Consider the following 9,002-nt stretch of genomic DNA (forward strand, 5'->3'; position numbering starts at 1 on the left):
TAAATTACCTCTGAAATACCAAAGATAATTTATAGCATTTTGTTTGGTGCTAAGAAGTCTCCATTGCATTAATCATTTGCAATAGAAATACTTTAAAAAACAATGCAGACATATCAGAGATGTGAACATAATACTAAGCAGTATGTTGCCTGGATAGAGCCTACACGAATTTAGGAGTTAACATTGATAGCGTTATAACTAATAGAAATATTCTAACATGTACTCCTTGACCTCATTTCCAGCTCACTGCGTAGGTTATTCTTAGCACCTCAGAAGAGGAAAACATGGAAAAAAATATCATGTACTGATTTCTCTACCAGTGCATATCAGCCACAAGAGACTTTAATGAACAATTTTGAGAAATTAGAATGTAATACTGCAAGTGACCTGAAGGATGTGGGAACCTTGTGATGCAAGAGATAGAAGCAATGGGATATCATTGGTCATGATGTCATAGGAGGGAAAGAAAAAAGAAAAGAGAAAGAGAGAATAACCAACTGTGTTTACTTGGTCCCTTCTATATCTTGTAGGATATTACAATGGAATAGATTGTGCCACTGTGTTTCACAAAGTGTCTTCAGTGATTGAAATCCAGCACCCTTCACACAGCCAAACACGTGCAAATAAGCACAGCAAAACAAAGAAGGCTCTCAGGGCCCTGAGTGATGACTTTGATGTGTTTTGAATTTTGAAAGAAGTGTTTGTCCAGAGAAAGATGAAGGCTGGACAGACGTAATGCAGCTGTGAATTTCCAGGAAGACTTGATGCCTTGCAGTTGTAGGCTGGAGAAGAGAACAAGGTGGTGCCACAGCAATCAAGATTAAAGGTCTTAGAGCTGTTTAGTTTGGCTGGGTTTCACTGCCAACATGAATGAATACTGCTATTTATTTTAACAGTTCTAGCTGTGCTCTGTTTATGGCTGTAACATTTTACTTACATTATTTCCTCTCTTCCCTTCAACTCTCCTTCCCATCCTCTTATTTTACCTACTTCAGTTCCTTTTAACAACTCACAGTATTTTCTCCATTTATCCTCATTTCCCCAGTGTTACCTGTGCCATTTTCTGTCACAGCAGAATCTCTAAGTCAATAAAGTGATCTCACGCATGAGGTCAAATTATAGCAGCCAGCTTAAAAAGCATTCAAGCCAAGGGTTACTGAATGAAACCCTTTTTCAACTCATGAATAAAATATTCTGGCAGTTTTTTTTCATAGTTTAGTGAGATATCATTTTAAAATCACTTGAGAAAGAAATTCAGGACAAATAGCTATATTTTCTGGGAACTTTGTCGCTCTGGAGTTGAAAGTTCAACATCAGAGTCAGTTTCTGTGTTTTGGCAACATCATCAAAATCAAGGCAATTTCATCCCTAATTGCAAAAGGTTAATTGGGTTATCATGAAAGGCCATCCCTTTTTAAGTATGGATTATCGCTCACAACTTCAAGTTTTATACTGGAAAGATGAAGCAGTGGAAATAGGTAGTAGGTAGCTATGGAAACAGATAATTTTGGTGACCTGTTACACAAAGCAAACAACAAATGAAAAGAAAATTATCAAAGATGCAGTGAAAGCTAATAATTAAGAGAACTCCCAGATGGAAACACATTCATATAAACTTTATATTGAACACCTGCATGCAATGTTCCTCTTCCCTTATTTTTTTCATGGCAAATTTAGTAAGGAAAGAATAGTGATGCATTTTCATATCAAATATTACTCCTGTCTATCCAACTGAATTTTTGAAAAATATTCATGCTTTTTTGTCTTCAGTTCTCCCCAGGGAACTGACTTTATCTAGGTCTAAATAACTTATTGCACAGGGTTTTAGTGTGTATAGGTGATGTCTTTCACAACAGTGTAGAGTACGTTTGTTACGTAGAAACAATATAGTAGGCGAATAAAGCATAGTTAGTTCAATTTGTGTACTTGTATATATGTGTGGAAAGATTTTTAAAGACATAAAAAGCAAGAAAGTTATTTCTAATTCATTATTATTTTTCCTCTGACTGTAATGGTATACTCCTCTACATAAATCACTGGATTTGTCCAACACTGGAAAATTATTCTTAGTTTCAGTGATAGTAATTTTAATTTTAATACAACATTATTGAAGTCCTAAGAGTGTCCTAAGAGAAGGACAGACTCTCTAATGACTTAATTATGAAAGTGAAATGGAGAAAGTGTAAGCTTACACACAGTTTCCACCTGAACCTTCCTGTTTGTGTTCCTTCCTTAAGACAGAAGGCAGATCAGAGGAGGCACAGAGCCTGCTTGGAGAGAGCTGTGCCACCTGCCTTCATCAGCCCTCTCAGCATTGTCATTTCTAGTGAAGTCAGAGATTGTTTACCTGCAATATGCATGAGAGACACAGTTTCAAGAATAGCAGGTCCTGTCTCAGAGTGCTCTTCTGAGTGCTGTCCTGACCCAATTTCCACGGTTGTGAGGCTGGCACAGGGAACTCAGAGCCTCGTCTCCTCTCCATGCGCAGCCCTGGCAGGAAATCAAATCTCCCTAAACTGTTTATGAATTATTATTATGAACTTTTTCACTTCGTGACTGCAGTCACTGTAACACAGGGTCATCCTCTGCTGCAGTTAATTATTCAAACCAAATTTGCAGGTCTGTACAGGGTTATGCGGTTTGGCTTCAGTTAGATTGATAAAGACCAGCTGTAGATGGAAAACACATTTGCACTAAAAAGGTTCTCTTAATTTGGAATTAAGCAGTCTCTTGCCCCATGATAGAATAACACTCCTTCAGTTAAGGAAAGATAACATAATTTAATGTTATTTTTTGCCATGTATAATGCATGATCTGTCGACACGTACGGCATATTTTTTACTCTAGTTTTCTTTTGTAGAATTATCATGCAGAGAACTCAAAAAGAAACCTCGGAGAGACAAGGATGAAGGCTTTTCAGTAAAATAATCTGTTAATAGATTAAATTTCCCAAAGGTGATTATTAAATTAACTCAGCCTGGATGACCTTTGGATGATGCTGGAAGATTTTTTTTTTCTTAATAAACCTTTGCACCATGACCAGAACAGTGCTCATAAAGCAAGGAAATTCCGACTGGTACAACTTTCTTTAACTTGAGATAAAGTAATATTTTTTTTTCTCAGGTTCTCTGAGGACTTCACCACTGTTAACCTGCTTTACATAGATTTTTCTTGGACTCAGTGGTGAGAAACCTTTACTAAATAGAGAAAGAAGTGGGAGGAGGAGAAGGCCAGATGGGAGATTGCCAGCAGGACCAGAGCACAAAGAGCAAGAAAAAGCAAGGTGAGAATACCCAAGGAATAACAATTTGAAGGAAAACATTAGGCCTTTCAAACAGATACCAGATTCACTGTTGAAACATAATGCTGAGACCAACTCTATTCTGAGCAAAAAAGACACATGATTGAGTGGGTTTCAGAAAGGCCCAGTGAGTGCATGGAGATCACATTAACTGAAGGAAGAGATGTATTTTGTACAGATTATTTAACTTTTTTTTTTTTCTTTCATTTTTCTTACTTTATTTTATTTCACACAGGTGCTGTCCTGATGACCACGAAGTCTTTCCATCAACAGTTGTTCCCTCCAAATAAAGGAAAGTAGTCTTAAAGACATATTTCTTGTTTCATCATTGGGTTAGAAATTTGTGACTGACTGCTGCAACATGTGGCTGGTGCCCTTTGTTGATGACTAGCTGATTGTTGGGGGCATTATATTCTTGTAAACAGTTTTCAGCTGCCTGTTCCATGAGCCAGCCGCCTTACCCCGATGATTAATTGAGCCATTATTCCTGCTAAGTGCTGCTGCAGTTTTGTCATTCCTGAATAAGACACGTTCTCTGTTCTTATGTTTGCAGTGGTTTTGGTTGTGTGCCAACTTTTTGAAGAGGGTTTGATCTGCGATTTGAAATACTTGGCGTTTCCTAAGTAATTGGATGATTTTTGAGACTTGGGCTGTGCAGAGCTTTCAGTTTTCGGATATTTGATATTTTCCAAGGATTACATTACAGGCTATAGTGCTGACATGTTTTCAGGAGCAAACAAGGTGGGTGAAGTTGGTGAGAAACTGTGTTTGTGGGAAAGTGGATAGGGAAAGGGAAAAAGCAGTAAAACTGCACTCCTAGGGCATTGCTCTTAGTTTGTTTGCAATGGCTGACAGGTCCGAAGTGCAAACACTTCCTGAATTCTGTTAAATATAAACATTTTATGTGCTTAAAATTTTGTAAGGGAAGAAAATACGAGACTTGTATTTTGTACTGTCTTCCACTCTGGCTTCAGTGCAACAAAGCAAGGCTGGGGGAAGTTTTTGTGCATTTTGTTTTGTTTTGCTCTATTGGCCTTTATGGCAATTTCTGTTTTAAAAGTGTTAGTGGTGTTTGATCCCTTTTGCAGTTGAGCAGGTAGGAAATAAGGTACTTTCTCCACTTAGCTGCAGTCATTTCTTCCAGGTCAGAAAAGGTCCCTGAATAGCTTTTTGTCTTTGCCAAGGACAACTGGAAATCAGCACAATAAAGTCGTATGTAATGCACAGACAGAAACAAACTCAGACTGTCCTCCTCGTTAAGTTTAAAGAGAAGCAAGGTCTTGTTTACCGACAGGAACGGCTGGCGGGGCAAGGTTAATGAATTATCATCTCTTCCAGGCCTTATCTTTCTGCCTGCACTCTGTCAAACTTCTGCTGAACAGAACAGAAGTCATGCCACTGTATTACCCCCTCTAAGCCTGCAAATTTGACGCCATGTAGATGCTGTGCAGGCTTCGGTATGAAGTGTACTGGCTTCCCCCAAAGGTGAGCCCAGCATGCAATGATTATGATCTTACATTTTCAACTACTCACAGAAATGTCTCATCTCCCATATTTTATCCAGCTTCAGAGAAAATAAATTCTAAAATCTTTGTGCTAAGGTAAGATGCACAGGGTTTCCAATAGGGTGTTTATGTTCTCTGTTACTCTACTACTGAATCGCATATAACTACATTACTCAGTGTTCAGAAAAATAGATAGCAAACTGTAGTGTTCCAGTGTTTATGATGTGATTAAAATTACTGGTTGCATAAAGCCTTGTATGGATTTTATCTCTTTTTCCCCAGGAATATGACGAGTTTGGGGACCCATCTTCACAAGAGCGAACTGGAGGATCAAGGCTTACCTAGATGGGAAGCAGGGGGTAACAAAATCATTGCCATAGTTTCACTCACCTACTCACCAAAAGTTATGTATCCAAGTCAAAACATAACCAGAAATGAAGGGAAAAGGGAGATCAGCTGGTCAGAGAGAACATCAGAGACAACATCCCTACTGCATTTACATCAGGTCACACAGCAATTTTCTGATAACCTGCACAGCCTCATTCTTCCATGAAATATGCTGTTCAAATCAGAATAAAAACTTAGTGCCTATGTGCATTTGCAGTACAGAAAAGATAGTTTATGCAAGCTATTAATTCAGTATTTTGACAGAATTACTGCAATTTGTGTGAATGTTGTTTTGATAAGTGCAGAAGACACTCATCCAAAGGAGACTACCACAGCAGCATTTCATGAGCTAGCAAAGTGACATAAAATAAATATGGAAAATGCTCTTGTGTCATCTTAGAAGCCAGTTAATGTACTGTCATTAACAACACTGAAAAAAAAAAAAAAAAAAAAAAAAAAAGTAGCATGCTTAAAACCTCAATGCCTCACTTTAATTAGCTTTGTAATTTGATGGGGTTGTATAATTTAAAATTCATTCAGGTGCCATTTAGACTGGAGGGAAAAAAATCAGTTTCTATTTATAATTAGAAATTTATGAGCTGGCTATAAACCCAACACTTAAACTAAAGCATTTATGGAAACACTTTTGCTATGGAGTTTGCTCCCAATCCAGTTGGAATGGATGGCCACCTCTCCATCACCTGCCACAGGTTGCCAGCTTTTTGCCTTAAAATCCCTTTTGGCAGCAAGCACCAGGACAGTCTGAGAGGGGGGGAAGTTTTTCATGCTATAATCAAGCCCACTGAAACCTGAAAGTGGCAAACCCTTAAAGCAGTAAGGTAGCATAAGGAAGACTGGCAGGAAGATACAGTGGAAATGATGCAGAAAACAAGAAAATCATGTTGTAAGAGAAATAATAATCAAAGGAAGCAGGAGGCACAGTGCAGCATCCTGGCAGATCTGGATCTGTGTTGGCAGGAAGGTGTCAGCGGGCAAAACTGATGGAGAGATGTCACAAGAGTAGGGGCAGTGAAGTGCTTATTGCCAATCAGCCTATGTAAACAGTTTCCTTCCAGAACGAAGCTAAATTACAAATATTCCTGGGGTTATAAAGAAAACCAAAACTCTGCAAGTATGAGTTCCCAAATAATTCAAAACAATATGGAAAACAAAACTGAAAAAAATAAAATGCCGGAGCAGATATTAAAGACTTCACAATTATCTCCTTTAAAAGCATGCATGCGAGACACTTAATTGCAGGGTAGAAATACTTGCAAGTTAATAATGAAAATGTGGAATATTTACCATCTCTGTTATCAGCCAAGCCTTGGAGCTGGCAGTCAGAAAAAAGCCTGGAGTTAAAGGCTTGTTGTTAGCTTGAGAAGCATGTTTCTGTCTGAAAACCTAGCCATTACTGTTGACCATGCTCTCCTTTTATGAAGTGATGCTTTTTACAGCCCTGTAGCCCAGGAAATGCAGCACAGCTATTGCTAGAAACATAATAATAAATTACTGCACTTATGGTGTATTCCTGTTATGCCCATAACAAATACTATGAACGCAGATCATAGGGTAAAAGATATTTACTTATTTGTTTTTTTTGTGTGTGTGTTTGTTTGTTTGTTTGTTTTTTCTATCAGAACATAGTAGTGATTACTGCATGAGAAAGTAGAAGTTAAATTACTCTCAAGGAATAATTTGCATCACTTTAACATCAGAGATTAGGGCGAAGCAGCAGCAGTTCAGCCAAGGAGTTGACTGTGTGCACTCAGCATCTCATCTGGACTTAGAAATCACATAGATAAGACAGTAGAGGCAATGATGCAGGGAATTGGCCCTAGTAGTGCTAAGAAATGCATAGGGAAACTGATTCTGGAAAGCAGGCCCTAAGCTTGGACAAATTAGTCCCAGCAGTGCCAGGATGGTCCCATCAGAACACCTTGCTCCCATCTGGCAGCTTCTGCTTCCACATCCCTGTATGAAGCTGACGCTTGTTTGCAAACCCTGCAAATCCCCAGAGCGGGTGGGATGTCTGGGCAGCCACGCAGCGGGCAGCCCGGCTGTAATCATGAGTTCGCTGCGGATTTGCTGATTCGATCAATGTGCTCTTTCTGCTCTGCTACCTGTTTTCCTAATCTGATTTCCTTATCCCTAACCTGCTTGTTCCCAGTACAGAGAATGCATTTGTTTCAACATGAAAAAGCAGTCGTTCCTAAATCTGGAGCTGATTACACCAAGGCAGATCCTACGGGGCGTTTCGGGAAGCACCCATTAGCAAACCAGAGCACTGATTCCTGTCCTCACGGGTGGGGGTGCTTGCTGCCCCTCTGCGCACAGCCAGATGGACATCGGCACTCTGCTCCTAGGATCATCACCAGCAGGAGACCAGACCCCAGGCAGGGCCTACACCCTGTTGACACCGCAGATTTTGACAGCAGATTTCCACTCTCTGCTTGCCAGTGGGTACCGTCACACTGTTTTGGGTGGGGGGCTCCTGCCTGGGACTTCTGGCTCCATAAGCCCTACAAGAAGCGGTGCACAGACATCCTCCTCCTGCCTCGGAAAGGGAAGGAATCATCAAGCAGGATTTCTGAGGATCTCAGTCTTGTAGTCTAGCACAAAAAAGTATCTAAACTGTTATGGATGGTGATGGACATCGTATTGCTAATGTGATGCAACCTATCAGGCAGGACTGCAAGAAACCTGGTAAAACCATCAGCTCTAGAGACTGACTATGCACTCCCTGTTCTTTTTTCGAATAAGAGTGCAGGTCTGCTCTGGTTCTGTAGCTGACAGTGTCCATTACTGTATTAGCAGCAAACTATGCCATTTACAGAAAAGCACCTAAGCTTTCAAACTACCTATGTCACAACTACTCAGTATTTTCAGTTCATTTTCACAAGCTGTCTTTGTCAGAAAGCCAGTAACAAAGATGCAGTACCGAGCATTTAGCACTTGGGCAGCAATGTGGACAACAATACTGTGAACAACAGTGTGGGGAGGCTGGGATGTTTATTTTGAACCTAATTTTGTTTGCACACTTCCCTGTGTGCAGCATAAACTACTCATTCAAAACATTTCAATCCAGAAACAGCCAGGTGGGCTGTGGTGGGGTCATTGCATACATTCAGCTTCGCAATGTTGCTGCTTCATTTGGATTCACTTGTGTGGTCCTTCACATTAAGTCCCCTCTCCCAATGAGGTGCTATCAGTGCAAGACAAGCACACGGCAGAAGTGGATGCAAGTCAGAAAGATTCATGGAAAGCTCTCTATCTGCTCACAGCCTCCCCCTTATTTGTTATGTGTTATTGCTGGTCATCTTCTGGTGCTGTACAGCTCTTCCAGCTGCACGGTGACTGATGTCCACCTTCCCGTGGAGTGATGCTGGCTGTCACACTCAGCCTGCTGCATCCCTGCCTCTCCGAATTTCTTCTGACATCTCTGCTCTGCCACAACACCTCCTAATAAGCAGGTCACGTAATGGGAAATGACTTGGTAGAAGAACGCACTCAGATGAAAGATAGACCTGAGTGAGGATCTCTGATGGATTGAAAAGGACTCCATTTCACACAGTGCTGCTTGAGTTGCTCTCCTGCAGAGACAAGTAATTCATCCTGAACAGATGATCGCTGCTTTCCTATGAGATCTGAGAATCAAGGGAAAAACTAGATAACAGCTTTCCAGATACTTTAATCTATGTATGAGGTTAATTTTCCTAGTCTAGTGAAAATCTGAAGCTGCCAGAGGAAAAAAAAAAAAAAAAGAAAGAAAGAGAAAAAAAAAAAAAAGAGCTTTAAGTCACAGTATC

At 40.1% G+C, this 9,002-nt stretch overlaps 1 long non-coding RNA gene across 1 annotated transcript; it reads left to right on the forward strand.

Moving 5' to 3' along the window:
* Nucleotides 1–3,062: 3,062 nt before the first annotated feature.
* On the forward strand, nt 3,063–6,721 carry LOC106018310 (uncharacterized). Its single transcript, XR_001192327.5, has 4 exons — nt 3,063–3,283; nt 3,537–4,042; nt 4,446–4,614; nt 5,089–6,721. It is a non-coding gene; the product is annotated as an uncharacterized lncRNA (long non-coding RNA).
* The last annotated feature ends 2,281 nt before the right edge of the window (nt 6,722–9,002 follow it).

Source organism: Anas platyrhynchos, chromosome Z, assembly GCF_047663525.1.
Source record: "Anas platyrhynchos isolate ZD024472 breed Pekin duck chromosome Z, IASCAAS_PekinDuck_T2T, whole genome shotgun sequence".
NCBI lineage: Eukaryota > Metazoa > Chordata > Aves > Anseriformes > Anatidae > Anas > Anas platyrhynchos.